Raw genomic sequence first — 25,912 nt, forward strand, 5'->3', positions numbered from 1 at the left:
CCCCTCTCGTGGACAACATGCTGCTGGTGGTGTGTCATTTCCACCAAAAGCCCACTTGATGCGCAGTTAAAAATTGCAGGCTTGTAGTGCGATCACCCTGCTGTGTGAAAACAAAGATTTACTACACTTTGGAAATAAAATGCTGCGTTCTTATATGAACTTGAACGAACATTCTTTAAAACACTATAAAGCCTGAGTACATACCATTAGGTGAACAACTTGTCCTCTTCCGCTCGCTCCCCCCCCCCCCCCCCCCCCCCCCACCCTCTCTCGTGGACAACATGCTGCTGGTCGTGTGTCATTTCAACCAAACGCCCACTTGATGCGCAATTTAAAATTGCAGGCTTGTAGTGCGATCACCCTGCTGTGAGAAAACAAAGATTTACTACACTTTGGAAATAAAATGCTGCGTTCTTACATGAACTTGAACGAACATTCTTTAAAACACTATAAAGCCTGAGTACATACCATTAGATGAACAACTTGTCCTCTTCCGCTCGCTCCCCCCCCCCCCCCCACCCCCCACCACCCCCACATTCTCTCGTGGACAACATGCTGCTGGTGTTGTGTCATTTCCACCAAAAGCCCATTTGATGGGCAAATAAAGATTGCAGCCTTGTAGTGCGATTTCCCTGCTGTGAGAAAACAAAGATTTACTACACTTTGGAAATAAAATGCTGCGTTCTTATATGAACTTGAACGAACATTCTTTAAAACACTATAAAGCCTGAGTACATACCATTAGATGAACAACTTGTCCTCTTCCGCTCGCTCCCCCCCCCCCTCCCCCCCCTCCCCGCCCACTCTCGTGGACAACATGCTGCTGGTCGTGTGTCATTTCCACCAAACGCCCACTTGATGCGCAATTAAAAATTTCAGGCTTGTAGTGCGATCACCCTGCTGTGAGAAAACAAAGATTTACGACACTTTGGAAATAAAATGCTGCGTTCTTATATGAACTTGAACGAACATTCTTTAAAACACTATAAAGCCTTAGTACATACCATTAGATGAACAACTTGTCCTCTTCCGCTCGCTCCCCCCCCCCCCCCCCCCCCCCCCTCATCCTCTCTCGTGGACAACATTCTGCTGGTGGTGTGTCATTTTCACCAAAAGCCCACTTGATGCGCAATTAAAATTTGCAGGCTTGTAGTGCGATCACCCTGCTGTGAGAAAACAAAGATTTACTACACTTTGGAAATAAAATGCTGCGTTCTTATATGAACTTGAACGAACATTCTTTAAAACACTATAAAGCCTTAGTACATACCATTAGATGAACAACTTGTCCTCTTCCGCTCGCTCCCCCCCCCCCCCCCCCCCCCCCCCCTCATCCTCTCTCGTGGACAACATTCTGCTGGTGGTGTGTCATTTCCACCAAAAGCCCACTTGATGCGCAATTAAAATTTGCAGGCTTGTAGTGCGATCACCCTGCTGTGAGAAAACAAAGATTTACTACACTTTGGAAATAAAATGCTGCGTTCTTATATGAACTTGAACGAACATTCTTTAAAACACTATAAAGCCTGAGTACATACCATTAGCTGAACAACTTCTCCTATCCTGCTCGCCCCCCCATCCCACCCCCCTCTCGTGGACAACATGCTGCTGGTGGTGTGTCATTTCCACCAAAAGCCCACTTGATGCGCAGTTAAAAATTGCAGGCTTGTAGTGCGATCACCCTGCTGTGTGAAAACAAAGATTTACTACACTTTGGAAATAAAATGCTGCGTTCTTATATGAACTTGAACGAACATTCTTTAAAACACTATAAAGCCTGAGTACATACCATTAGGTGAACAACTTGTCCTCTTCCGCTCGCTCCCCCCCCCCCCCCCCCCCACCCTCTCTCGTGGACAACATGCTGCTGGTCGTGTGTCATTTCAACCAAACGCCCACTTGATGCGCAATTTAAAATTGCAGGCTTGTAGTGCGATCACCCTGCTGTGAGAAAACAAAGATTTACTACACTTTGGAAATAAAATGCTGCGTTCTTACATGAACTTGAACGAACATTCTTTAAAACACTATAAAGCCTGAGTACATACCATTAGATGAACAACTTGTCCTCTTCCGCTCGCTCCCCCCCCCCCCCCACCCCCCACCACCCCCACATTCTCTCGTGGACAACATGCTGCTGCTGTTGTGTCATTTCCACCAAAAGCCCATTTGATGGGCAAATAAAGATTGCAGCCTTGTAGTGCGATTTCCCTGCTGTGAGAAAACAAAGATTTACTACACTTTGGAAATAAAATGCTGCGTTCTTATATGAACTTGAACGAACATTCTTTAAAACACTATAAAGCCTGAGTACATACCATTAGATGAACAACTTGTCCTCTTCCGCTCGCTCCCCCCCCCCTCCCCCCCCTCCCCGCCCACTCTCGTGGACAACATGCTGCTGGTCGTGTGTCATTTCCACCAAACGCCCACTTGATGCGCAATTAAAAATTTCAGGCTTGTAGTGCGATCACCCTGCTGTGAGAAAACAAAGATTTACGACACTTTGGAAATAAAATGCTGCGTTCTTATATGAACTTGAACGAACATTCTTTAAAACACTATAAAGCCTTAGTACATACCATTAGATGAACAACTTGTCCTCTTCCGCTCGCTCCCCCCCCCCCCCCCCCCCCCCCTCATCCTCTCTCGTGGACAACATTCTGCTGGTGGTGTGTCATTTTCACCAAAAGCCCACTTGATGCGCAATTAAAATTTGCAGGCTTGTAGTGCGATCACCCTGCTGTGAGAAAACAAAGATTTACTACACTTTGGAAATAAAATGCTGCGTTCTTATATGAACTTGAACGAACATTCTTTAAAACACTATAAAGCCTGAGTACATACCATTAGCTGAACAACTTCTCCTCTCCTGCTCGCCCCCCCATCCCACCCCCCTCTCGTGGACAACATGCTGCTGGTGGTGTGTCATTTCCACCAAAAGCCCACTTGATGCGCAGTTAAAAATTGCAGGCTTGTAGTGCGATCACCCTGCTGTGAGAAAACAAAGATTTACTACACTTTGGAAATAAAATGCTGCGTTCTTATATGAACTTGAACGAACATTCTTTAAAACACTATAAAGCCTGAGTACATACCATTAGATGAACAACTTGTCCTCTTCCGCTCGCTCCCCCCCCCCCCCCCCCCCCCACCTCACCCTCTCTCGTGAACAACATGCTGCTGGCCGTGTGTCATTTCCATCAAACGCCCACTTGATGCGCAATTAAAAATTGCAGGCTTGTAGTGCGATCACCCTGCTGTGAGAAAACAAAGATTTACTACACTTTGGAAATAAAATGCTGCGTTCTTATATGAACCTGAACGAACATTCTTTAAAACACTATAAAGCCTTAGTACATACCATTAGATGAACAACTTGTCCTCTTCCGCTCGCTCCCCCCCCCCCCCCCCCCCACCCCCCACCACCCCCAATTTCTCTCGTGGACAACATGCTGCTGGTGTTGTGTCATTTCCACCAAAAGCCCATTTGATGGGCAATTAAAGATTGCAGCCTTGTAGTGCGATTTCCCTGCTGTGAGAAAACAAAGATTTACTACACTTTGGAAATAAAATGCTGCGTTCTTATATGAACTTGAACGAACATTCTTTAAAACACTATAAAGCCTGAGTACATACCATTAGATGAACAACTTGTCCTCTTCCGCTCGCTCCCCCCCCCCTCCGCCCCCTCCGCGCCCACTCTCGTGGACAACATGCTGCTGGTCGTGTGTCATTTCCACCAAACGCCCACTTGATGCGCAATTAAAAATTTCAGGCTTGTAGTGCGATCACCCTGCTGTGAGAAAACAAAGATTTACGACACTTTGGAAATAAAATGCTGCGTTCTTATATGAACTTGAACGAACATTCTTTAAAACACTATAAAGCCTTAGTACATACCATTAGATGAACAACTTGTCCTCTTCCGCTCGCTCCCCCCCCCCCCCCCCCCCCCCCCCCCCTCATCCTCTCTCGTGGACAACATTCTGCTGGTGCTGTGTCATTTCCACCAAAAGCCCACTTGATGCGCAATTAAAATTTGCAGGCTTGTAGTGCGATCACCCTGCTGTGAGAAAACAAAGATTTACTACACTTTGGAAATAAAATGCTGCGTTCTTATATGAACTTGAACGAACATTCTTTAAAACACTATAAAGCCTGAGTACATACCATTAGCTGAACAACTTCTCCTCTCCTGCTCGCCCCCCCATCCCACCCCCCTCTCGTGGACAACATGCTGCTGGTGGTGTGTCATTTCCACCAAAAGCCGACTTGATGCGCAGTTAAAAATTGCAGGCTTGTAGTGCGATCACCCTGCTGTGAGAAAACAAAGATTTACTACACTTTGGAAATAAAATGCTGCGTTCTTATATGAACTTGAACGAACATTCTTTAAAACACTATAAAGCCTGAGTACATACCATTAGATGAACAACATGTCCTCTTCCGCTCGCTCCCCCCCCCCCCCCCCCCACACCCCCCACCCCACCCTCTCTCGTGTACAACATGCTGCTGGTGGTGTGTCATTTCCACCAAAAGCCCACTTGATGCGCAATTAAAAATTGCAGGCTTGTAGTTCGATCACCCTGCTGTGAGAAAACAAAGATTTACTACACTTTGGAAATAAAATGCTGCGTTCTTATATGAACTTGAACGAACATTCTTTAAAACACTATAAAGCCTGAGTACATACCATTAGATGAACAACTTGTCCTCTTCCGCTCGCTCACCCCCCCCCCCCCCCCCCCCCACCCCACCCTCTCTCGTGAACAACATGCTGCTGGCCGTGTGTCATTTCCACCAAACGCCCACTTGATGCGCAATTAAAAATTGCAGGCTTGTAGTGCGATCACCCTGCTGTGGGAAAACAAAGATTTACTACACTTTGGAAATAAAATGCTGCGTTCTTATATGAACCTGAACGAACATTCTTTAAAACACTATAAAGCCTTAGTACATACCATTAGATGAACAACTTGTCCTCTTCCGCTCGCTCCCCCCCCCACCCCTCCCCGCCCTCTCTCGTGGACAACATGCTGCTGGTCGTGTGTCATTTCCACCAAAAGCCCACTTGATGCGCAGTTAAAAATTGCAGGCTTGTAGTGCGATCACCCTGCTGTGAGAAAACAAAGATTTACTACACATTGGAAATAAAATGCTGCGTTCTTATATGAACTTGAACGAACATTCTTTAAAACACTATAAAGCCTGAGTACATACCATTAGATGAACAAATTGTCCTCTTCCGCTCGCTCCCCCCCCCCCCCCCCCCCCCCCGCCCCACCCTCTCTCGTGGACAACATGCTGCTGGTGGTGTGTCATTTCCACCAAAAGCCCACTTGATGCGCCACTAAAATTTGCAGGCTTGTAGTGCGATCACCCTGCTGTGAGAAAACAAAGATTTACTACACTTTGGAAATAAAATGCTGCGTTCTTATATGAACTTGAACGAACATTCTTTAAAACACTATAAAGCCTGAGTACATACCATTAGCTGAACAACTTGTCCTCTCCTGCTCGCCCCCCCCTTCCAACCCCCCTCTCGTGGACAACATGCTGCTGGTGGTGTGTCATTTCCACCAAAAGCCCACTTGATGCGCAGTTAAAAATTGCAGGCTTGTAGTGCGATCACCCTGCTGTGAGAAAACAAAGATTTACTACACTTTGGAAATAAAATGCTGCGTTCTTATATGAACTTGAACGAACATTCTTTAAAACACTATAAAGCCTGAGTACATACCATTAGATGAACAACTTGTCCTCTTCCACTCGCTCCCCCCCCCTCCCACCCCCCTCCCCACCCTGTCTCGTGGACAACATGCTGCTGGACGTGTGTCATTTCCACCAAACGCCCACTTGATGCGCAATTAAAAATTGCAGGCTTGTAGTGCGATCACCCTGCTGTGAGAAAACAAAGATTTACTACACTTTGGAAATAAAATGCTGCGTTCTTATATGAACTTGAACGAACATTCTTTAAAACACTATAAAGCCTGAGTACATACCATTAGATGTACAACTTGTCCTCTTCCGCTCGCTCCCCCCCCCCCCCCCCCCTTCCCCACCCTCTCTCGTGGACAACATGCTGCTGGTCGTGTGTCATTTCCACCAAACGCCCACTTGATGCGCAATTAAAAATTGCAGGCTTGTAGTGCGATCACCCTGCTGTGAGAAAACAAAGATTTACTACACTTTGGAAATAAAATGCTGCGTTCTTATATGAACTTGAACGAACATTCTTTAAAACACTATAAAGCCTGAGTACATACCATTAGATGAACAACTTGTCCTCTTCCGCTCGCCCCCCACCCCCCCCCCCCCTCCCCACCCTCTCTCGTGGACAACATGCTGCTGGTCGTATGTCATTTCCACCAAAAGCCCACTTGATGCGCAATTAAAAATTGCAGGCTTGTAGTGCGATCACCCTGCTGTGAGAAAACAAAGATTTACTACACTTTGGACATAAAATGCTGCGTTCTTATATGAACTTGAACGAACATTCTTTAAAACACTATAAACCCTGAGTACATACCATTAGATGAACAACTTGTCTTCTTCCGCTCGCTCCCCCCCCCCCCCCCCCCCCCCCCCCCCCCCCCCAACCCACCATCTCTCGTGGACAACATGCTGCTGGTCGTGTGTCATTTCCACCAAACGCCCACTTGATGCGCAATTAAAAATTCCAGGCTTGTAGTGCGATCACCCTGCTGTGAGAAAACAAAGATTTACTACACTTTCGAAATAAAATGCTGCGTTCTTATATGAACTTGAACGAACATTCTTTAAAACACTATAAAGCCTGAGTACATACCATTAGATGAACAACTTGTCCTCTTCCGCTCGCTCCCCCCCCCCCCCCCCCCCCACCCTCTCTCGTGGACAACATGCTGCTGGTCGTGTGTCATTTCCACCAAAAGCCCACTTGATGCGCAATTAAAAATTGCAGGCTTGTAGTGCGATCACCCTGCTGTGAGAAAACAAAGATTTACTACACTTTGGAAATAAAATGCTGCGTTCTTATATGAACTTGAACGAACATTCTTTAAAACACTATAAAGCCTGAGTACATACCATTAGATGAACAACTTGTCCTCTTCCGCTCGCTCCCCCCCCCCCCCCCCCCCACCCCCATCCCACCCTCTCTCGTGGACAACATGCTGCTGGTCGTGTGTCATTTCCACCAAAGCCCACTTGATGCGCAATTAAAAATTGCAGGCTTGTAGTGCGATCACCCTGCTGTGAGAAAACAAAGATTTACTACACTTTGGAATTAAAATGCTGCGTTCTTATATGAACTTGAACGAACATTCTTTAAAACACTATAAAGCCTGAGTACATACCATTAGATGAACAACTTGTCCTCTTCCGCTCGCTCCCCCCCCCCCCCCCCCTCCCCACCCTCTCTCGTGGACAACATGCTGCTGGTCGTGTGTCATTTCCACCAAACGCCCTCTTGATGCGCTATTAAAAATTGCAGGCTTGTAGTGCGATCACCCTGCTGTGAGAAAACAAAGATTTACTACACTTTGGAATTAAAATGCTGCGTTCTTATATGAACTTGAACGAACATTCTTTAAAACACTATAAAGCCTGAGTACATACCATTAGATGAACAACTTGTCCTCTTCCGCTCGCTCCCCCCCCCCCCCCCCCTCCCCACCCTCTCTCGTGGACAACATGCTGCTGGTCGTATGTCATTTCCACCAAAAGCCCACTTGATGCGCAATTAAAAATTGCAGGCTTGTAGTTCGATCACCCTGCTGTGAGAAAACAAAGATTTACTACACTTTGGAAATAAAATGCTGCGTTCTTATATGAACTTGAACGAACATTCTTTAAAACACTATAAAGCCTGAGTACATACCATTACATGAACAACTTGTCCTCTTCCGCTCGCTCCCCCCCCCCCCCCCCCACCCCACCCTCTCTCGTGAACAACATGCTGCTGGCCGTGTGTCATTTCCACCAAACGCCCACTTGATGCGCAATTAAAAATTGCAGGCTTGTAGTGCGATCACCCTGCTGTGAGAAAACAAAGATTTACTACACTTTGGAAATTAAATGCTGCGTTCTTATATGAACCTGAACGAACATTCTTTAAAACACTATAAAGCCTTAGTACATACCATTAGATGAACAACTTGTCCTCTTCCGCTCGCTCCCCCCCCCACCCCTCCCCGCCCACTCTCGTGGACAACATGCTGCTGGTCGTGTGTCATTTCCACCAAAAGCCCACTTGATGCGCAGTTAAAAATTGCAGGCTTGTAGTGCGATCAACCTGCTGTGAGAAAACAAAGATTTACTACACATTGGAAATAAAATGCTGCGTTCTTATATGAACTTGAACGAACATTCTTTAAAACACTATAAAGCCTGAGTACATACCATTAGATGAACAAATTGTCCTCTTCCGCTCGCTCCCCCCCCCCCCCCCCCCCCCGCCCCCCCCTCTCTCGTGGACAACATGCTGCTGGTGGTGTGTCATTTCCACCAAAAGCCCACTTGATGCGCAATCAAAATTTGCAGGCTTGTAGTGCGATCACCCTGCTGTGAGAAAACAAAGATTTACTACACTTTGGAAATAAAATGCTGCGTTCTTATATGAACTTGAACGAACATTCTTTAAAACACTATAAAGCCTGAGTACATACCATTAGCTGAACAACTTGTCCTCTCCTGCTCGCCCCCCCATCCAACCCCCCTCTCGTGGACAACATGCTGCTGGTGGTGTGTCATTTCCACCAAAAGCCCACTTGATGCGCAGTTAAAAATTGCAGGCTTGTAGTGCGATCACCCTGCTGTGAGAAAACAAAGATTTACTACACTTTGGAAATAAAATGCTGCGTTCTTATATGAACTTGAACGAACATTCTTTAAAACACTATAAAGCCTGAGTACATACCATTAGATGAACAAATTGTCCTCTTCCGCTAGCTCCCCCCCCCCCCCCCCCCCCCCCCCCGCCCCACCCTCTCTCGTGGACAACATGCTGCTGGTGGTGTGTCATTTCCACCAAAAGCCCACTTGATGCGCAATTAAAAATTGCAGGCTTGTAGTGCGATCACCCTGCTGTGAGAAAACAAAGATTTACGACACTTTGGAAATAAAATGCTGCGTTCTTATATGAACTTGAACGAACATTTTTTAAAACACTATAAAGCCTTAGTACATACCATTAGATGAACAACTTGTCCTCTTCCGCTCGCTCCCCCCCCCCCCCCCCTCATCCTCTCTCGTGGACAACTTTCCTCTGGTGCTGTGTCATTTCCACCAAAAGCCCACTTGATGCGCAATTAAAATTTGCAGGCTTGTAGTGCGATCACCCTGCTGTGAGAAAACAAAGATTTACTACACTTTGGAAATAAAATGCTGCGTTCTTATATGAACTTGAACGAACATTCTTTAAAACACTATAAAGCCTGAGTACATACCATTAGCTGAACAACTTCTCCTCTCCTGCTCGCCCCCCCATCCCACCCCCCTCTCGTGGACAACATGCTGCTGGTGGTGTGTCATTTCCACCAAAAGCCGACTTGATGCGCAGTTAAAAATTGCAGGCTTGTAGTGCGATCACCCTGCTGTGAGAAAACAAAGATTTACTACACTTTGGAAATAAAATGCTGCGTTCTTATATGAACTTGAACGAACATTCTTTAAAACACTATAAAGCCTGAGTACATACCATTAGATGAACAACATGTCCCCTTCCGCTCGCTCCCCCCCCCCCCCCCCACACCCCCCACCCCACCCTCTCTCGTGTACAACATGCTGCTGGTGGTGTGTCATTTCCACCAAAAGCCCACTTGATGCGCAATTAAAAATTGCAGGCTTGTAGTTCGATCACCCTGCTGTGAGAAAACAAAGATTTACTACACTTTGGAAATAAAATGCTGCGTTCTTATATGAACTTGAACGAACATTCTTTAAAACACTATAAAGCCTGAGTACATACCATTAGATGAACAACTTGTCCTCTTCCGCTCGCTCCCCCCCCCCCCCCCCCCCCACCCCACCCTCTCTCGTGAACAACATGCTGCTGGCCGTGTGTCATTTCCACCAAACGCCCACTTGATGCGCAATTAAAAATTGCAGGCTTGTAGTGCGATCACCCTGCTGTGAGAAAACAAAGATTTACTACACTTTGGAAATAAAATGCTGCGTTCTTATATGAACCTGAACGAACATTCTTTAAAACACTATAAAGCCTTAGTACATACCATTAGATGAACAACTTGTCCTCTTCCGCTCGCTCCCCCCCCACCCCTCCCCGCCCTCTCTCGTGGACAATATGCTGCTGGTCGTGTGTCATTTCCACCAAAAGCCCACTTGATGCGCAGTTAAAAATTGCAGGCTTGTAGTGCGATCACCCTGCTGTGAGAAAACAAAGATTTACTACACATTGGAAATAAAATGCTGCGTTCTTATATGAACTTGAACGAACATTCTTTAAAACACTATAAAGCCTGAGTACATACCATTAGATGAACAAATTGTCCTCTTCCGCTAGCTCCCCCCCCCCCCCCCCCCCCCCCCCCCGCCCCACCCTCTCTCGTGGACAACATGCTGCTGGTGGTGTGTCATTTCCACCAAAAGCCCACTTGATGCGCAGTTAAAAATTGCAGGCTTGTAGTGCGATCACCCTGCTGTGAGAAAACAAAGATTTACTACACTTTGGAAATAAAATGCTGCGTTCTTATATGAACTTGAACGAACATTCTTTAAAACACTATAAAGCCTGAGTACATACCATTAGATGAACAACTTGTCCTCTTCCACTCGCTCCCCCCCCCTCCCACCCCCTCCCCACCCTGTCTCGTGGACAACATGCTGCTGGACGTGTGTCATTTCCACCAAACGCCCACTTGATGCGCAATTAAAAATTGCAGGCTTGTAGTGCGATCACCCTGCTGTGAGAAAACAAAGATTTACTACACTTTGGAAATAAAATGCTGCGTTCTTATATGAACTTGAACGAACATTCTTTAAAACACTATAAAGCCTGAGTACATACCATTAGATGAACAACTTGTCCTCTTCCGCTCGCTCCCCCCCCCCCCCCCCCTTCCCCACCCTCTCTCGTGGACAACATGCTGCTGGTCGTGTGTCATTTCCACCAAACGCCCACTTGATGCGCAATTAAAAATTGCAGGCTTGTAGTGCGATCACCCTGCTGTGAGAAAACAAAGATTTACTACACTTTGGAAATAAAATGCTGCGTTCTTATATGAACTTGAACGAACATTCTTTAAAACACTATAAAGCCTGAGTACATACCATTAGATGAACAACTTGTCCTCTTCCGCTCGCTCCCCCACCCCCCCCCCCCCTCCCCACCCTCTCTCGTGGACAACATGCTGCTGGTCGTATGTCATTTCCACCAAAAGCCCACTTGATGCGCAATTAAAAATTGCAGGCTTGTAGTGCGATCACCCTGCTGTGAGAAAACAAAGATTTACTACACTTTGGAAATAAAATGCTGCGTTCTTATATGAACTTGAACGAACATTCTTTAAAACACTATAAAGCCTGAGTACATACCATTAGATGAACAACTTGTCCTCTTCCGCTCGCTCCCCCCCCCCCCCCCCCCACCCCCATCCCACCCTCTCTCGTGGACAACATGCTGCTGGTCGTGTGTCATTTCCACCAAAGCCCACTTGATGCGCAATTAAAAATTGCAGGCTTGTAGTGCGATCACCCTGCTGTGAGAAAACAAAGATTTACTACACTTTGGAATTAAAATGCTGCGTTCTTATATGAACTTGAACGAACATTCTTTAAAACACTATAAAGCCTGAGTACATACCATTAGATGAACAACTTGTCATCTTCCGCTCGCTCCCTCCCCCCCCCCCCCCCCTCCCCACCCTCTCTCGTGGACAACATGCTGCTGGTCGTGTGTCATTTCCACCAAACGCCCACTTGATGCGCTATTAAAAATTGCAGGCTTGTAGTGCGATCACCCTGCTGTGAGAAAACAAAGATTTACTACACTTTGGAATTAAAATGCTGCGTTCTTATATGAACTTGAACGAACATTCTTTAAAACACTATAAAGCCTGAGTACATACCATTAGATGAACAACTTGTCCTCTTCCGCTCGCTCCCCCCCCCCCCCCCCTCCCCACCCTCTCTCGTGGACAACATGCTGCTGGTCGTGTGTCATTTCCACCAAACGCCCACTTGATGCGCTATTAAAAATTGCAGGCTTGTAGTGCGATCACCCTGCTGTGAGAAAACAAAGATTTACTACACTTTGGAAATAAAATGCTGCGTTCTTATATGAACTTGAATGAACATTCTTTAAAACACTATAAAGCCTGAGTCCATATCATTAGATGAACAACTTGTCCTCTTCCGCTCGCTCCCCCCCCCCCCCCCCCCTCCACACCCTCTCTCGTGGACAACATGCTGCTGGTCGTGTGTCATTTCCACCAAACGCCCACTTGATGCGCAATTAAAAATTGCAGGCTTGTAGTGCGATCACCCTGCTGTGAGAAAACAAAGATTTACTACACTTTGGAAATAAAATGCTGCGTTCTTATATGAACTTGAACGAACATTCTTTAAAACACTATAAAGCCTGAGTACATACCATTAGATGAACAACTTGTCCTCTTCCGCTCGCTGCCCCCCCCCCCCTCCCGCCCCTATCTCGTGGACAACATGCTGCTGGTCGTGTGTCATTTACACCAAAAGCCCGCTTGATGCGCAATTAAAAATTGCAGGCTTGTAGTGCGATCACCCTGCTGTGAGAAAACAAAGATTTACTACACTTTGGAAATAAAATGCTGCGTTCTTATATGAACCTGAAGGAACATTCTTTAAAACACTATAAAGCCTGAGTACATACCATTAGATGAACAACTTGTCCTCTTCCGCTCGCTCCCCCCCCCCCCCCTCCCCACCCTCTCTCGCGGACAACATGCTGCTGGTCGTGTGTCATTTCCACCAAACGCCCACTTGATGCGCAATTAAAAATTGCAGGCTTGTAGTGCGATCACCCTGCTGTGAGAAAACAAAGATTTACTACAGTTTGGAAATAAAATGCTGCGTTCTTATATGAACTTGAACGAACATTCTTTAAAACACTATAAAGCCTGAGTACATACCATTAGATGAACAACTTGTCCTCTTCCAGCTGCTCCCCCCCCCCCCCCTCCCCGCCATCTCTCGTGGACAACATGCTGCTGGTCCTGTGTCATTTCCACCAAAAGCCCACTTGATGCGCAATTAAAAATTGCAGGCTTGTAGTGCGAACACCCTGCTGTGAGAAAACAAAGATTTACTACACTTTGGAAATAAAATGCTGCGTTCTTATATGAACTTGAACGAACATTCTTTAAAACACTATAAAGCCTGAGTACATACCATTAGATGAACAACTTGTCCTCTTCCGCTCGCTCCCCCCCCCCCCCCCCCCTCGCCCAACCCTCTCTCGTGGACAACATGCTGCTGGTCGTGTGTTATTCCACCAAAAGCCCACTTGATGCGCAATTAAATATTGCAGGCTTGTAGTGTGATCACCCTGCTGTGAGAAAACAAAGATTTAATACACTTTGGAAATAAAATGCTGCGTTCTTATATGAACTTGAACGAACATTCTTTAAAACACTATAAAGCCTGAGTACATACCATTAGATGAACAACTTGTCCTCTTCCGCTCGCTCCCCCCCCCCCCCCCCCCCTCACCCCACCCCACACCACACCCTCTCTCGTGGACAACATGCTGCTGGTCGTGTGTCATTTCCACCAAAAGCCCACTTGATGCGCAATAAAAAATTGCAGGCTTGTAGTGCGATCACCCTGCTGTGAGAAAACAAAGATTTACTACACTTTGGAAATAAAATGCTGCGTTCTTATATGAACTTGAACGAACATTCTTTAAAACACTATAAAGCCTGAGTAAATACCATTAGATGAACAACTTGTCCTCTTCCGCTCGCTCCCCCCCCCCCCCCCCCCCTTCCCCACCCTCTCTCGTGGACAACATGCTGCTGGTGGTGTGTCATTTCCTCCAAAAGCCCACTTGATGCGCAATTAAAAACTGCAGGCTTGTAGTGCGATCACCCTGCTGTGATAAAACAAAGATTTACTACACTTTGGAAATAAAATGCTGCGTTCTTATATGAACTTGAACGAACATTCTTTAAAACACTATAAAGCCTGAGTACATACCATTAGATGAACAACTTGTCCTCTTCCACTCGTTCCCCCCCCCCCCCCCCCTCCACAGTCTCTCTCGTGGACAACATGCTGCTGGTCGTGTGTCATTTCCACCAAAAGCCCACTTGATGCGCAATTAAAAATTGCAGGCTTGTAGTGCGATCACCCTGCTGTGAGAAAACAAAGATTTACTACACTTTGGAAATAAAATGCTGTGTTCTTATATGAACTTGAACGAACATTCTTTAAAACACTATAAAGCCTGAGTACATACCATTAGATGAACAACTTGTCCTCTTCCGCTCGCTCCCCCCCACCCCCCCCCCCCCCGCCCACCCTCTCTCGTGGAGAACATGCTGCTGGTCGTGTGTCATTTCCACCAAAAGCCCACTTGATGCGCAATTAAAAATTGCAGGCTTGTAGTGCGATCACCCTGCTGTGAGAAAACAAAGATTTACTACACTTTGGAAATAAAATGCTGCGTTCTTACATGAACTTGAACGAACATTCTTTAAAACACTATAAAGCCTGAGTACATACCATTAGATGAACAACTTGTCCTCTTCCGCTCGCTCCCCCCCCCCCCCCCCCCCCCACCCACCCCACTCTATCTCGTGGACAACATGCTGCTGGTGGTGTGTCATTTCCACCAAAAGCCCACTTGATGCTCAATTAAAAATTGCAGGCTTGTAGTGCGATCACCCTGCTGTGAGAAAACAAAGATTTACTACACTTTGGAAATAAAATGCTGCGTTCGTATATGAACTTGAACGAACATTCTTTAAAACACTATAAAGCCTGAGTACATACCATTAGATGAACAACTTGTCCTCTTCCGCTCGCTCCCCCCCCCCCCCCCCCCCCCCCACCATCCACCCCACCCTCTCTCGTGGACAACATGCTGCTGGTCGTGTGTCATTTCCACCAAAAGCCCACTTGATGCGCAATTAAAAATTGCAGGCTTGTAGTGCGATCACCCTGCTGTGAGAAAACAAAGATTTACAACACTTTGGAAATAAAATGCTGCGTTCTTATATGAACTTGAACGAACATTCTTTAAAACACTATAAAGCCTGAGTACATACCATAAGATGAACAACTTGTCCTCTTCCGCTCGCTCCCCCCCCACCCCCCCCACCCCACCCTCTCTCGTGGACAACATGCTGCTGGTCGTGTGTCATTTGCACCAAAAGGCCACTTGATGCACAATAAAAAATTGCAGGCTTGTAGTGCGATCACCCTGCTGTGAGAAAACAAAGATTTACTACACTTTGGAAATAAAATGCTGCGTTCTTATATGAACTTGAACGAACATTCTTTAAAACACTATAAAGCCTGAGTACATACCATTAGATGAACAACTTGTCCTCTTCCGCTCGCTCCCCCCCTCCCCCTTCCCCCCACCCCTCCCTCTCTAATGGACAACATGCTGCTGGTCGTGTGTCATTTCCACCAAAAGCCCACTTGATGCGCAATTAAAAATTGCAGGCTTGTAGTGCGATCACCCTGCTGTGAGAAAACAAGGATTTACTACACTTTGGAAATAAAATGCTGCGTTCTTATATGAACTTGAACGAACATTCTTTAAAACACTATAAAGCCTGAGTGCATACCATTAGATGAACAACTTGTCCTCTTGCGCTCGTCCCCCCCCCCCCCCCCTCCCTCTCTCGTGGACAACATGCTGCTGGTCGTGTGTCATTTCCACCAAACGCCCACTTGATGCGCAATTAAAAATTGCAGGCTTGTAGTGCGATCGCCCTGCTGTGAGAAAACAAAGATTTACTACACTTTGGAAATAAAATGCTGCGTTCTTATATGAACTTGAACGAACATTCTTTAAAACACTATAAAGCCTGTGTACATACCATTAGATGTACAACTTGTCCTTTTCCGCTCGATCCCCCCCCCACCCCCCCCCCCCTCCACGCCCTCTCTCGTGGACAACATGCTGCTTGTCGCGTGTCATTTCCACCAAAAGCCCACTTTATGCGCAATTAAAAATTGCAGGCTTGTAGCGCGATCACCCTGCTGTGAGAAAACAAAGATTTACTACACTTTGGAAATAAAATGCTGCGTTCTTATATGAACTTGAACGAACATTCTTTAAAACACTATAAAGCCTGAGTACATACCATTAGATGAACAACTTGTCCTCTTCCGCTCGCTCCCGCCCCCCCCCCCCCCCCCTCTCTCGTGGACAACATGCTGCTGGTGGTGTGTCATTTCCACCAAAAGCCCACTTGATGCGCAATTAAAAATTCCAGGCTTGTTGTGCGATCACCCTGCTGTGAGAAAACAAAGATTTACTACACTTTGGAAATAAAATGCTGCGTTCTTATATGAACTTGAACGAACATTCTTTAAAACACTACAAAGCCTGAGTACATACCATTAGATGAACAACTTGTCCTCTTCCGCTCGCTCCCCCCCCTCCCCCCCTCGCCGCACCCTCTCTCGTGGACAACATGCTGCTGGTCGTGTGTCATTTCCACCAAAAGCCCACTTGATGCGCAGTTAAAAATTGCAGGCTTGTAGTGCGATCACCCTGCTGTGAGAAAACAAAGATTTACTACACATTGGAAATAAAATGCTGCGTTCTTATATGAACTTGAACGAACATTCTTTAAAACACTATAAAGCCTGAGTACATACCATTAGATGAACAAATTGTCCTCTTCCGCTAGCTCCCCCCCCCCCCCCCCCCCCGCCCCACCCTCTCTCGTGGACAACATGCTGCTGGTGGTGTGTCATTTCCACCAAAAGCCCACTTGATGCGCAATTAAAATTTGCAGGCTTGTAGTGCGATCACCCTGCTGTGAGAAAACAAAGATTTACTACACTTTGGAAATAAAATGCTGCGTTCTTATATGAACTTGAACGAACATTCTTTAAAACACTATAAAGCCTGAGTACATACCATTAGATGAACAACTTGTCCTCTCCTGCTCGCCCCCCCATCCAACCCCCCTCTCGTGGACAACATGCTGCTGGTGGTGTGTCATTTCCACCAAAAGCCCACTTGATGCGCAGTTAAAAATTGCAGGCTTGTAGTGCGATCACCCTGCTGTGAGAAAACAAAGATTTACTACACTTTGGAAATAAAATGCTGCGTTCTTATATGAACTTGAACGAACATTCTTTAAAACACTATAAAGCCTGAGTACATACCATTAGATGAACAACTTGTCCTCTTCCACTCGCTCCCCCCCCCTCCCACCCCCCTCCCCACCCTGTCTCGTGGACAACATGCTGCTGGACGTGTGTCATTTCCACCAAACGCCCACTTGATGCGCAATTAAAAATTGCAGGCTTGTAGTGCGATCACCCTGCTGTGAGAAAACAAAGATTTACTACACTTTGGAAATAAAATGCTGCGTTCTTATATGAACTTGAACGAACATTCTTTAAAACACTATAAAGCCTGAGTACATACCATTAGATGAACAACTTGTCCTCTTCCGCTCGCTCCCCCCCCCCCCCCTTCCCCACCCTCTCTCGTGGACAACATGCTGCTGGTCGTGTGTCATTTCACCAAACGCCCACTTGATGCGCAATTAAAAATTGCAGGCTTGTAGTGCGATCACCCTGCTGTGAGAAAACAAAGATTTACTACACTTTGGAAATAAAATGCTGCGTTCTTATATGAACTTGAACGAACATTCTTTAAAACACTATAAAGCCTGAGTACATACCATTAGATGAACAACTTGTCCTCTTCCGCTCGCTCCCCCCCCCCCCCCCCCCCACCCTCTCTCGTGGACAACATGCTGCTGGTCGTGTGTCATTTCCACCAAAAGCCCACTTGATGCGCAATTAAAAATTGCAGGCTTGTAGTGCGATCACCCTGCTGTGAGAAAACAAAGATTTACTACACTTTGGAAATAAAATGCTGCGTTCTTATATGAACTTGAACGAACATTCTTTAAAACACTATAAAGCCTGAGTACATACCATTAGATGAACAACTTGTCCTCTTCCGCTCGCTCCCCCCCCCCCCCCCACCCCCATCCCACCCTCTCTCGTGGACAACATGCTGCTGGTCGTGTGTCATTTCCACCAAAGCCCACTTGATGCGCAATTAAAAATTGCAGGCTTGTAGTGCGATCACCCTGCTGTGAGAAAACAAAGATTTACTACACTTTGGAATTAAAATGCTGCGTTCTTATATGAACTTGAACGAACATTCTTTAAAACACTATAAAGCCTGAGTACATACCATTAGATGAACAACTTGTCATCTTCCGCTCGCTCCCTCCCCCCCCCCCCCCCCCTCCCCACCCTCTCTCGTGGACAACATGCTGCTGGTCGTGTGTCATTTCCACCAAACGCCCACTTGATGCGCTATTAAAAATTGCAGGCTTGTAGTGCGATCACCCTGCTGTGAGAAAACAAAGATTTACTACACTTTGGAATTAAAATGCTGCGTTCTTATATGAACTTGAACGAACATTCTTTAAAACACTATAAAGCCTGAGTACATACCATTAGATGAACAACTTGTCCTCTTCCGCTCGCTCCCCCCCCCCCCCTCCCCACCCTCTCTCGTGGACAACATGCTGCTGGTCGTGTGTCATTTCCACCAAACGCCCACTTGATGCGCTATTAAAAATTGCAGGCTTGTAGTGCGATCACCCTGCTGTGAGAAAACAAAGATTTACTACACTTTGGAAATAAAATGCTGCGTTCTTATATGAACTTGAACGAACATTCTTTAAAACACTATAAAGCCTGAGTCCATATCATTAGATGAACAACTTGTCCTCTTCCGCTCGCTCCCCCCCCCCCCCCCCCTCCACACCCTCTCTCGTGGACAACATGCTGCTGGTCGTGTGTCATTTCCACCAAACGCCCACTTGATGCGCAATTAAAAATTGCAGGCTTGTAGTGCGATCACCCTGCTGTGAGAAAACAAAGATTTACTACACTTTGGAAATAAAATGCTGCGTTCTTATATGAACTTGAACGAACATTCTTTAAAACACTATAAAGCCTGAGTACATACCATTAGATGAACAACTTGTCCTCTTCCGCTCGCTGCCCCCCCCCCCCCTCCCGCCCCTATCTCGTGGACAACATGCTGCTGGTCGTGTGTCATTTACACCAAAAGCCCGCTTGATGCGCAATTAAAAATTGCAGGCTTGTAGTGCGATCACCCTGCTGTGAGAAAACAAAGATTTACTACACTTTGGAAATAAAATGCTGCGTTCTTATATGAACCTGAAGGAACATTCTTTAAAACACTATAAAGCCTGAGTACATACCATTAGATGAACAACTTGTCCTCTTCCGCTCGCTCCCCCCCCCCCCCTCCCCACCCTCTCTCGCGGACAACATGCTGCTGGTCGTGTGTCATTTCCACCAAACGCCCACTTGATGCGCAATTAAAAATTGCAGGCTTGTAGTGCGATCACCCTGCTGTGAGAAAACAAAGATTTACTACAGTTTGGAAATAAAATGCTGCGTTCTTATATGAACTTGAACGAACATTCTTTAAAACACTATAAAGCCTGAGTACATACCATTAGATGAACAACTTGTCCTCTTCCAGCTGCTCCCCCCCCCCCCTCCCCGCCATCTCTCGTGGACAACATGCTGCTGGTCGTGTGTCATTTCCACCAAAAGCCCACTTGATGCGCAATTAAAAATTGCAGGCTTGTAGTGCGAACACCCTGCTGTGAGAAAACAAAGATTTACTACACTTTGGAAATAAAATGCTGCGTTCTTATATGAACTTGAACGAACATTCTTTAAAACACTATAAAGCCTGAGTACATACCATTAGATGTACAACTTGTCCTCTTCCGCTCGCTCCCCCCCCCCCCCCCCCCACCTCCCCCCCACCCTTTCTCGTGGACAACATGCTGCTGGTGGTGTGTCATTTCCACCAAAAGCCCACTTGATGCGCAATTAAAAATTGCAGGCTGGTAGTGCGATCACCCTGCTGTGAGAAAACAAAAATTTACTACACTTTGGAAATAAAATGCTGCGTTCTTATATGAACTTGAACGAACATTCTTTAAAACACTATAAAGCCTGAGTACATACCATTAGATGAACAACTTGTCCTCTTCCGCTCGCTCCCCCCCCCCCCGCCCCCCTCGCCCAACCCTCTCTCGTGGTATTCCACCAAAAGCCCACTTGATGCGCAATTAAATATTGCAGGCTTGTAGTGTGATCACCCTGCTGTGAGAAAACAAAGATTTAATACACTTTGGAAATAAAATGCTGCGTTCTTATATGAACTTGAACGAACATTCTTTAAAACACTATAAAGCCTGAGTACATACCATTAGATGAACAACTTGTCCTCTTCCGCTCGCTCCCCCCCCCCCCCCCCCCCTACCCCACCCTCTCTCGTGGACAACATGCTGCTGGTGGTGTGTCATTTCCTCCAAAAGCCCACTTGATGCGCAATTAAAAACTGCAGGCTTGTAGTGCGATCACCCTGCTGTGATAAAACAAAGATTTACTACACTTTGGAAATAAAATGCTGCGTTCTTATATGAACTTGAACGAACATTCTTTAAAACACTATAAAGCCTGAGTACATACCATTAGATGAACAACTTGTCCTCTTCCACTCGTTCCCCCCCCCCCCCCCCCCCCCCCCCCCCCTCCACAGTCTCTCTCGTGGACAACATGCTGCTGGTCGTGTGTCATTTCCACCAAAAGCCCACTTGATGCGCAATTAAAAATTGCAGGCTTGTAGTGCGATCACCCTGCTGTGAGAAAACAAAGATTTACTACACTTTGGAAATAAAATGCTGTGTTCTTATATGAACTTGAACGAACATTCTTTAAAACACTATAAAGCCTGAGTACATACCATTAGATGAACAACTTGTCCTCTTCCGCTCGCTCCCCCCCACCCCCCCCCCCCCCCCCCCTCTCTCGTGGAGAACATGCTGCTGGTCGTGTGTCATTTCCACCAAAAGCCCACTTGATGCGCAATTAAAAATTGCAGGCTTGTAGTGCGATCACCCTGCTGTGAGAAAACAAAGATTTACTACACTTTGGAAATAAAATGCTGCGTTCTTACATGAACTTGAACGAACATTCTTTAAAACACTATAAAGCCTGAGTACATACCATTAGATGAACAACTTGTCCTCTTCCGCTCGCTCCCCCCCCCCCCCCCCCCCCTACCCCACCCTCTCTCGTGGACAACATGCTGCTGGTGGTGTGTCATTTCCTCCAAAAGCCCACTTGATGCGCAATTAAAAACTGCAGGCTTGTAGTGCGATCACCCTGCTGTGAGAAAACAAAGATTTACAACACTTTGGAAATAAAATGCTGCGTTCTTATATGAACTTGAACGAACATTCTTTAAAACACTATAAAGCCTGAGTACATACCATAAGATGAACAACTTGTCCTCTTCCGCTCGCTCCCCCCCCACCCCCCCCCACCCCACCCTCTCTCGTGGACAACATGCTGCTGGTCGTGTGTCATTTGCACCAAAAGACCACTTGATGCACAATAAAAAATTGCAGGCTTGTAGTGCGATCACCCTGCTGTGAGAAAACAAAGATTTACTACACTTTGGAAATAAAATGCTGCGTTCTTATATGAACTTGAACGAACATTCTTTAAAACACTATAAAGCCTGAGTACATACCATTAGATGAACAACTTGTCCTCTTCCGCTCGCTCCCCCCCTCCCCCTTCCCCCCACCCCTCCCTCTCTAGTGGACAACATGCTGCTGGTCGTGTGTCATTTCCACCAAAAGCCCACTTGATGCGCAATTAAAAATTGCAGGCTTGTAGTGCGATCACCCTGCTGTGAGAAAACAAGGATTTACTACACTTTGGAAATAAAATGCTGCGTTCTTATATGAACTTGAACGAACATTCTTTAAAACACTATAAAGCCTGAGTGCATACCATTAGATGAACAACTTGTCCTCTTCCGCTCGTCCCCCCCCCCCCCCCCTCCCTCTCTCGTGGACAACATGCTGCTGGTCGTGTGTCATTTCCACCAAACGCCCACTTGATGCGCAATTAAAAATTGCAGGCTTGTAGTGCGATCGCCCTGCTGTGAGAAAACAAAGATTTACTACACTTTGGAAATAAAATGCTGCGTTCTTATATGAACTTGAACGAACATTCTTTAAAACACTATAAAGCCTGTGTACATACCATTAGATGTACAACTTGTCCTCTTCCGCTCGATCCCCCCCCACCCCCCCCCCCCCTCCCCGCCCTCTCTCGTGGACAACATGCTGCTTGTCGCGTGTCATTTCCACCAAAAGCCCACTTTATGCGCAGTTAAAAATTGCAGGCTTGTAGCGCGATCACCCTGCTGTGAGAAAACAAAGATTTACTACACTTTGGAAATAAAATGCTGCGTTCTTATATGAACTTGAACGAACATTCTTTAAAACACTATAAAGCCTGAGTACATACCATTAGATGAACAACTTGTCCTCTTCCGCTCGCTCCCGCCCCCCCCCCCCCCCCCTCTCTCGTGGACAACATGCTGCTGGTGGTGTGTCATTTCCACCAAAAGCCCACTTGATGCGCAATTAAAAATTCCAGGCTTGTTGTGCGATCACCCTGCTGTGAGAAAACAAAGATTTACTACACTTTGGAAATAAAATGCTGCGTTCTTATATGAACTTGAACGAACATTCTTTAAAACACTACAAAGCCTGAGTACATACCATTAGATGAACAACTTGTCCTCTTCCGCTCGCTCCCCCCCCTCCCCCCCTCGCCGCACCCTCTCTCGTGGACAACATGCTGCTGGTCGTGTGTCATTTCCACCAAAAGCCCACTTGATGCGCAATAAAAAATTGCAGGCTTGTAGTGCGATCACCTTGCTGTGAGAAAACAAAGATTTACTACACTTTGGAAATTAAATGCTTTTTTCTTATATGAACTTGAACGAACATTCTTTAAAACACTATAAAGCCTGAGTACATACCATTAGATGAACAACTTGTCCTCTTCCGCTCGCTCCCCCCCCCCCCCTCCCCCCCCCCCCTACCCCACCCTCTCTCGTGGACAACATGCTGCTGGTCGTGTGTCATTTCCACCAAAAGCCCACTTGATGCGCAATTAAAAATTGCAGGCTTGTAGTGCGATCACCCTGCTGTGAGAAAACAAAGATTTACTACACTTTGGAAATAAAATGCTGCGTTCTTATATGAACTTGAACGAACATTCTTTAAAACACTATAAAGCCTGAGTACATACCATAAGATGAACAACTTGTCCTCTTCCGCTCGCTCCCCCCCCCACCCTCCCCCCCACCCCACCCTCTCTCGTGGACAACATGCTGCTGGTCGTGTGTCATTTCCACCAAAAGGCCACTTGATGCGCAATTAAAAATTGCAGGCTTGTAGTGCGATCACCCTGCTGTGAGAAAACAAAGATTTACTACACTTTGGAAATAAAATGCTGCGTTCTTATATGAACTTGAACGAACATTCTTTAAAACACTATAAAGCCTGAGTACATACCATTAGATGAACAACTTGTCCTCTTCCGCTCGCTCCCCCCCTCCCCCTTCCCCCCACCCCTCCCTCTCTAGTGGACAACATGCTGCTGGTCGTGTGTCATTTCCACCAAAAGCCCACTTGATGCGCAATTAAAAATTGCAGGCTTGTAGTGCGATCACCCTGCTGTGAGAAAACAAGGATTTACTACACTTTGGAAATAAAATGCTGCGTTCTTATATGAACTTGAACGAACATTCTTTAAAACACTATAAAGCCTGAGTACATACCATTAGATGAACAACTTGTCCTCTTCCGCTCTCTCCCGCCCCCCCCCCCCCTCTCTCGTGGACAACATGCTGCTGGTGGTGTGTCATTTCCACCAAAAGCCCACTTGATGCGCAATTAAAAATTGCAGGCTTGTAGTGCGATCACCCGGCTGTGAGAAAACAAAGATTTACTACACTTTGGAAATAAAATGCTGCATTCTTATATGAACTTGAACGAACATTCTTTAAAACACTACAAAGCCTGAGTACATACCATTAGATGAACAACTTGTCCTCTTCCGCTCGCTCCCCCCCCTCCCCCCCTCGCCGCACCCTCTCTCGTGGCCAACATGCTGCTGGTCGTGTGTCATTTCCACCAAAAGCCCACTTGATGTGCAATTAAATATTGCAGGCTTGTAGTGCGATCACCCTGCTGTGACAAAACAAAGATTTACTACACTTTGGAAATAAAATGCTGCGTTCTTATATGAACTTGAACGAACATTCTTTAAAACACTATAAAGCCTGAGTACATACCATTAGATGAACAACTTGTCCTCTTCCACTCGCTCCCCCCCCCCCCCCCCCCAACCCCACCCTCTCTCGTGGACCGCATGCTGCTGGTCGTGTGTCATTTCCACCAAAAGTCCACTTGATGCGCAATAAAAAATTGCAGGCTTGTAGTGCGATCACCTTGCTGTGAGAAAACAAAGATTTACTACACTTTGGAAATAAAATGCTGCGTTCTTATATGAACTTGAACGAACATTCTTTAAATCACTATAAAGCCTGAGCACATACCATTAGATGAACGACTTGTCCTCTTCCGCTCGCTCCCCCCCCCCCCCCCACCCCCACCCCACCCTCTCTCGTGGACAACATGCTGCTGGTGGTGTGTCATTTCCACCAAAAGCCCACTTGATGCGCAATTAAAAATTGCAGGCTTGTAGTGCGATCACCCTGCTGTGAGAAAAAAAAGATTTACTACACTTTGGAAATAAAATGCTGCGTTCTTATATGAACTTGAACGAACATTCTTTAAAACACTATAAAGCCTGAGCACATACCATTAGATGAACAACTTGTACTCTTCCGCTCGCTCCCCCCCCCCCCCCCCCCCCCTCGCCACACCCTCTCTCGTGGACAACATGCTGCTGGTCTTATGTCATTTCCACCAAAAGCCCACTTGATGCGCAATTAAAAATTGCAGGCTTGTAGTGCGATCACCCTGCTGTGAGAAAACAAAGATTTACTACACTTTGGAAATAAAATGCTGCGTTCTTATATGAACTTGAACGAACATTCTTTAAAACACTATATAGCCTGAGTACATACCATTAGATGAGCAACTTGTCCTCTTCCGCTCGTTCCCCCCCCCCCCCCCTTCCCCCCCACCCCACCCTCTCTATTGGACAACATGCTGCTGGTCGTGTGTCATTTCCACCAAAAGCCCACTTGATGCGCAATTAAAAATTGCAGGCTTGTAGTGCGATCACCCTGCTGTGAGAAAACAAAGATTTACTACACTTTGGAAAAAAAATGCTGCGTTCTTATATGAACTTGAACAAACATTCTTTAAAACACTATAAAGCCTGAGTACATACCATTAGATGAACAACTTGTCCTCTTCCGCTCGCTCCCCCCCCCCCCCCCCCCCCCACCCCCCCACCCTTTCTCGTGGACAACATGCTGCTGGTGGTGTGTCATTTCCACCAAAAGCCCACTTGATGCGCAATTAAAATTGCAGGCTGGTAGTGCGATCACCCTGCTGTGAGAAAACAAAAATTTACTACACTTTGGAAATAAAATGCTGCGTTCTTATATGAACTTGAACGAACATTCTTTAAAACACTATAAAGCCTGAGTACATACCATTACATGAACAACTTGTCCTCTTCCGCTCGCTCCCCCCCCCCCTCCCCCCTCGCCCAACCCTCTCTCGTGGACAACATGCTGCTGGTCGTGTGTTATTCCACCAAAAGCCCACTTGATGCGCAATTAAATATTGCAGGCTTGTAGTGCGATCACCCT

The sequence above is a fragment of the Schistocerca serialis genome, chromosome 12 (assembly GCF_023864345.2).
Source record: "Schistocerca serialis cubense isolate TAMUIC-IGC-003099 chromosome 12, iqSchSeri2.2, whole genome shotgun sequence".
NCBI classification, from domain to species: domain Eukaryota; kingdom Metazoa; phylum Arthropoda; class Insecta; order Orthoptera; family Acrididae; genus Schistocerca; species Schistocerca serialis.